Below are 7,196 nucleotides of genomic sequence, written 5' to 3' on the forward strand. Positions count from 1 at the left end.
GAGAGCCGGGAGCTGCAGACGCTTTCGCACCGCAGCACAGGAGTCCACGGGGCATAGAGCCCACCCTCGCCGCGGAGAGGGCCGGCCCCGTGGCGCTGCGAGTGGCCGGAAAGGGGAAGCGAGATCAGAGTTGCCCCCCTTGCCGGCACACAGGTCCCCGATCTCACGGCAAGAGCGGGGAGAGCGCGGCCGAGCCCGGATGCCGCACCCCTGCCTCCCGCACACCACCAACACGGTGGGACGGAGAGGCGAGGGGCCCACGAGCAGCACGAGAAGAGCGGTCCCATTCGCCATGAATGTCCGTCCCTCGCCTGGCGCAGCTTAGGCCCGGGCCCGAAGGAGATCGCATCACCACCACATCGATCACGAGAAGGGAGGGGAGACAGCCACGCGGCACTCGGGAGGCGGCGGGCCCGGGAGCGAAGTGTGACCCTGGGCTAAACGTAGCCAGGGGAGAGAGAGAGCGATGGAAAGAAAAAGCCACCGGGCAAGGCATAGGTATGATACCCTGAGTCCACGTCGTCCCAAGCTTTCGGGAACACTGGGGGGGGGGCGGGGGGGACCACCGCGGCCAGCGAGAGTACCGGAAGGCAGGCATCAAAGAAAAAAAAAAAGCCGGTGCTTGGGAGACCGGCACAACCAAGAAGAAAAAGGCCGGGAAAGTCCAGCGAAGGCCGCCACACCAGGGAGGGCACCGCAGCAGGACGGGCTAATGCTGCGTGAACGGGGTGTGGACCGGAAAAAAAAAAAAGACCGAGGTTCGGCTCTCCCTCTCCCCGCATTCTCGGGCACCCCAAGGGTGGAGAGCACACGCCGACAACTGCCTTCCAAAGGCTGCCGGCACAGGGAGAAAACACGGGCAGCAAGCGGCACAGCGCACAACACCCGCGCCGACCCGGGAGGGCTTCCTCAAGCGGGGAGGCAGATGTCACTCGGGCAACCGGTCGGTCGAGTGACCCAATGCTGCTGACCACCAGCACAAGGGCCATCACAGGGCGGCGGGAGCCCGCGGGAGGAGGAGGCGGGGAAGGGGCACACAGGGCAGCAGCGGGAAAAGCCCGGGCACACGGCACTCCGAGAGATGGCTGAGCACCCACGGACAGCCACCGAGAGAGGGGGCATGTCAGCACCATCCTGCAGGTACAAATCGCACACGTCAGGACAAGAAAAGTAGGTCCTCGAGCAGGGGGGATAACTCACTCACGTCACGGGCCTCTAGGAACCCAATCTCGGTACCACTGTCCCCAACACCTCCCCAATAGGGAGAAACACGGAACTCGCGGTACAACTGGTCGACCACGCAAGAAAGTTAAAATAAAAGGTACACGAGAAGCGAGAGCGGGCTGGGGGGCGGGGGCGGAGATCAGAGGAAGCCTTCCCCGGTATCTCGGGCACTCAGATGTGCGCACCCGCCTGGACGCGCATGGGCTCACGGCACGGTGGTCGGTAGGGGGCGTCCTACCCGGCAGGCAGGCGTGCGGCCCTGGGGCAGCCGGGGACACACATACACACACACACCGGGAGTGGGCCGGGTCCCTGACACCGGGAGGGAGGCCGGATGAGGAGCCCTTCGCGCCTGCACTTCGCTCAGACGGCGCTCCCAATGACCCTCCTAGACAGGGGACCGCACGTCCGGGTGGTCCGGGCAGGGACCGGTCCCAGCCACCCACCTGTGCTCACTCTGGGACTGCGACTCCGGAGATGTGCCACATGCCTCCTCTCTGGGCCGGCTTGCCTCCCCTAGGCGGGGTAGGTAGGGGAGAGTGAGGAGGAGGCCTCGGGGGGGCAGACAAAGCTGCCCCTCGCTCGGGGCAGACAACCCAGCCCCTAGCTCTCCTGAAGGCACAATCTGCGTCAGACCGGCTGCTCCGGCTCCACAGCGAGGCTGCGGGAACGGCCGCGCCAGGCACCCGGGAAAGGCGGCCCTCGGCCGGGACGCACTACGCCAGATGCCCTCCTTCGCTAGGCTGAGGACGAAGCACCTGTCATATAAAAGCAGACGCCAGGGGGCGCGCGAGAACCGCCTTCCACTGAACCGACACCACCTAGTTTCTCTGCCCGGGATCGGCCCAGACCTCAGGGAACTCCACTCGTAGGGTTTGGAGAAGGCTTCCCTCCCTCGTCTCTTCTGGTTCTGAGGCAGGTTCATAGAGGAGATGTTCATCTGCTGCTGCCACAAACACCTGCACTGTGGGTGGTCCCCAAGTCACAGTCACATCTCCTTCTGAGAACTGAATGCCAGCTCTTAGCTTATGGAGGAGATCCCTCCCCATCAGATTATATGGGGCATTAGGAGGACCAAAAATCGGTGTTTGACTTTTCCTGAGGCTAAGTTCAGAGTCCTCTCTGTCATCCATTTATGTCTCTCTGTACCATTAGCCCCTGGTGCCCAAATTTCCTCTCTAGATACCTCTCCCATGGGGCTTAATAAAGATGAGAATTGAGCTCCCGTATCCACCAAGAAGTCAATCGCTTTCCCCTCCACTTCAATCTTAACCCGAGGTTCGGAGAGGGGTTCTGAACCACGGCCCCTTCAGTTCTGTGTGGCTAATATGGTTGCCTCCTTTCGTGGGCACTCCCTAGCCCAATGTCCTTTTTCTCTGCAGTTGAAGCACTGGTCTGAATCTGAACCTTTCCATCCTTTTCCTCTCCACTTAGGCTTCTCTTTCCACCGACCACTCCTTGCCTGTTTCCTCGGTCATCCCTTGCTCCCTGTCATCTCTCTGCCTCGTGTAAAGCCAAAATTTTAACTATCTTCCTAGTCTGCTTCTCCTCTTCTTGTGTGTCCTTATTGTTGAACATCTTTTCTGCTATACTACCCAACCCAGTCAAGTTTTTCCCTTCGAACCCTTCTACTCTCTGAAGTTTCCTTCTTATGTCCGGGGCCGACTGACTAGCAAATGCAAGATTGATTGCCCTCTGGTTTTCGGGTGCCTCAGGCTATACATTCTATAGACTTCAATAAGCCTTTCCAGAAAGGCCCCAGGAGACTCTCCTTACCTTGAGTAACTGCACTGATTTTGGATAAATTTATGGATCTCCTTGCAGCTGCACAGAGTCCCCCCAGCAAGGCCTGGCGGTAGAAATGGAGGCTCTCCCTACCTTCATCGGTGTTTGGTCCCAATTAGGGGGTTCCTTTGGACAGTAGTCTTCTATGCGTCGAGGAGTTCAGCCAAGCCTCTCACTTATTACCTTATGTGTTTCCCTCCTGATGCGGTCCCTTTCTTCCGCATTGAAGAGGGCCATAAGGAGCTGCTGAATGTCCACCCAGACAGGCTGATGAGTGAGAAAAACGGTTTCCAAAAGATTAATTAAATCTTGGGGATGGACAGAGAAAGGCTTGTGTTGAGATTTCCAGTTATAAATGTCAGAAGATGAGAAAGGGGACATAAGTTAAGTAGGTCTCCCTTTTCCGTCCTGCGAAGCCACCTCGCAGAGAGGCAACATAGGCGCCGTTGGAACCCAGGAGGCAGGGGGTGGCAAGGAGGAGGGGAGGGCTGGGGTAAAAGAAGGGTCACAGTGACCTTCCTGCGAGGCAAGCCCATAGGCAGATCCTGACCGGGTGTGGGGTGGGCTCACAAACGTGTCGGTGGGCTGGGGTTTGGGTTTAGGGAACAGATAAGGAGGGGGATCCAAGTTCTCCATGTCTGACGGAGGTAGGATGGACTTTTCGGGCTCCCCCTTCTCTTTATCTGGTTTTGGAGGTCTGACCTGTCTCAGAGGGAGAGAAACAGTTTTGTTAGCAGGGGGAAGGTAGGGTTTTAACCAGGATGGTGGCTCTTCCACCAAATATCGCCAAGCCAAAATATATGGTATTTGGTCCCGATGGAGGTCAAAAATTTTACTCTGGGTAGGGTAAATCGGGGCCAATGCGAACGTTCCTTCTGGTGGCCATCCTGTAAAGAAAGTGGGCCATTCCAGCTAGCAAAACATTTTAAGTTTTCCTGGGTAAACTTTGTCACCTGACTGGGCGGCCTTGTCTTGGAAATCCTTAAAACGTTGGAGGATAAGGTTTAGGGGCGTTGTGAGCTCCTTACTCCCCGTATGACCCATTTTCCTATCAGGCGGTAAAGAGAAACACCCAACAAGGGAGGGATTCGTTGCGGATGGTCCTATCGGGCAGTAAAGAGAACTACTCAACAAGGAGTCCGAAGCGGACAGTCAACACAAAAATGATAATTCCTACAAGACAAAGGATCAATTCTAAGATGCACAAATACCAAGACGAATACAACTGCCGTACAAACACAAAACTACAGTAACACAACCGTCATACCTGGGGGACTCTTGCTCCCTAATCTGCAACCTTTTGTCGTGTCTGGGAGACTCAAACTCCCTATTTTTGCAATGACCCAGCTTTGCTGTGCCCTTTGCCGTGCCCGGAAGACCATGCCACGCTCCCTTATCTGCAAAGGCCCATTTGTCGTGCCCAGGAGATTCAAACTCCCTATTTTTACCACGACCCATTTGTCGTGCCCGGGAGACTCGAACTTCCTATTTTTGCAACGACCCTCTGGAGTGATGGGACATCCCTGCATCCACTCTGGCCCTGGGGAGCTATACTGCGTCCATTTTCTCCCCGGTGGGCCACTCCCCTGGAGCTCCCCAACAGAAATGACAAAACATCAAGACCAAAGACAAAACTAGTGCTCAAGTTCTTACCTCCGGAGGTTTTTGTTCAAAATTCTGATGCTGGCTCAGTCCTCGGCTTTTGATCCCGGACGAGCCCCCAAATGTTAGGGTCCGTGATCAAAGGAACAAGCCTGACACAAAAGCGGAAGTTAAACAGAGTTTTATTCTGCGCCTAGCATGGAGAATCATACTGACCGGTCAGGGCCGTCTCTAAGATGTGAATGAGAGAGCGATTCCACCTGATCTTACAGACTACTTTTATAGACCCCAGCCATGTGGTTGGGCTAGCCATACACAGATGGCCAATGGAATTCAACATGGTTGATTGATGACTGGGGCAGCCACTCCCAGCCATGTGGTTGGACTGACCATACACAGGTGGCCAATGGAACTCAACATGGTTGATTGATGGCTGGGGAAACCACTAACACCTTTGCTGTTTGAACAGACCTATCATCTCGGTGGGCTTCTGGCACACTGCTCTGCCGACAAAGGAAAGGGTGGGAGTTTCCTGGCAGGCCAAGGGGGGTAGGATGGGGAGGAATTCTGGTAGCTCCACCTGGTTTTTATGGCCCCGGCCTTAGGTCAAGTCCTCCTTTGTCATGAAGATGGGAAATGCCCCTACCATCATGGGGATGGATTTTTGGGGAAGTCAAGAAATGGGATCCCTTCATCTGACACTTGGCATATCCTTACGAACTGTCGCTGATGGATCCGGTGGCTCCAAGTGGTCAAGGGCTAGGCCTTGAGGAAAGGCCTTCAGGCAGGGGCAGCATCCAGATCCCGAGGGACACCTCCTCCCTAAACTGAACAGTGGTGAGTACAGCCAATGAAGTCTACAAGTCCCACCAGGAGGCTGAAAAGCCAACACGAAGAGCACAGGGCCAGAAGTCCTCGGCCCAGTGGTAGTGTGCTTGCCTGCCTATCAGGGGCGCCAAGTCCTGACTTTTGACTCCTTGGTACCACATACACAGAACGTGCTGGGAATTGTGCTGGGGCTCCCCATGGGTAGAGAGGCTAGAGAAATGGAGCTACGGTAAGCTGAAGGCAACTCCGGGAAGATAGATGCTCGGATACTTCCCTTTAGATGAAGGGGAGGAGGAAGTGACACTGTGGCTGGCTCCAGGGGTAGCCTGGGAGCTGAAGACCTCAGGAACAATGCCCAGGCCTAGAGTACAAGTCCCACGACCACCACCATCCCCCCCAAAAAATAAGTCAACACATATTTCCAATGACTTCCCGTCACTAGAGAAGAAAGACCAACGTGCCAGGCACGGTGGCTACTCACAAGGCTGAGGTCTGTCTGAGGACAAAGGTTCAGAGCCAGCCTGGGTAAAAAAGGACCTGAGAGACACTTATCTCCAAATACACTCTCTCTAGAAAACGAGAAGTGGGTCTTGGCTCCAGGGTAGGGTGGTGGTAGCCTTCAGGTGAAGAGCATCAGGGACTGCGCCTGGGCCTGGTTCGAGCCCCATGACCCACCCCAAAAAAAGAAAGAAAAAAAGATGAAGGGGAGGAAAAATGATTCAGGACAAGGGGACATAAAAATGCCATCTCTGCTTCAAAGGGAGACCACAGAATGCATTCCTTCCACAGGGATGCTTCTCTCAGCCTCAAGGATTCACATTTGTCAGTGGGCATGCATGCCTTCCTGGTGTGTGTGTGTGGGGGGGGGACAGGGAAACCTGGGTGCCTGCCTACCTTCCTTAGGTCAAAAACGAGGCTCTCTTTGATGGCAAGCTTCATCTTTACACCCTTCCCTGAGAAGAAATGCCCCCCAAACATCCAGAACTCAGTAACCAACTGGGTCACCTGAACATGACAATTCGATCTATCCATCGGTCCAGCCTGATACTTGTGGGTGCCTGCCTGCCTGCCTGATGCGTGTCTCTACCCACCCCACACCCCACCAACACTTGTTCACTCATGCTTTTGTTTCTGTACTCCAGAAAGAACTATATTTTAAGGCCAGCGGGTCTGCCAGTCTCCCTGCCAGCCTGAAAACCACCTGTCGAGGACATTCTCCCCCTCCATGAATCTTAGTGTAAGAATGTGCCTGCATCTTGTAATTAGGTCACTAAGCAACACATGCCTGCTTGCGTTGATATGCAAACATCCTACCACCTGGCCTCTACCACGAGCAAACATCCTACTACCGGAGCCCCTACCCTGAGCAGTTTCTTTACCCCAATCTCCTCCGGCCTCTCCTGAAGCGGCATATAAACCCCTGTGTGAAAAATAAAATTTGCAGCTTGATCAGAACGCTTGTCTTGCTGCCTTCTTCGTGTGTCCTATCCCTCTCATTCCTCCCTCAAGGTTTTGGCCCTAGTTGACATCCTGCTGGATGGGACAACCACTGACAGCAGCTTCCACTGCAGCAGACTCCAGAAAGGAACACACACACACACACACACACACACACACACACACACACACTGCATTGAAGCACATGGGCTGAGCTCCAGAAAAGGCAAAGAATCCATTGAGTGGCCTCTCATCTCATTTGCAGCACCGATACTGTCATCATGTCACTTCATCACTGTTTCTGAAGAGGAAAATCCCTC

This window comes from Megascapheus bottae, chromosome 37 (assembly GCF_031878675.1).
Source record: "Megascapheus bottae isolate mThoBot1 chromosome 37, mThoBot2.hap1, whole genome shotgun sequence".
Taxonomy (NCBI): Eukaryota; Metazoa; Chordata; class Mammalia; order Rodentia; family Geomyidae; genus Megascapheus; species Megascapheus bottae.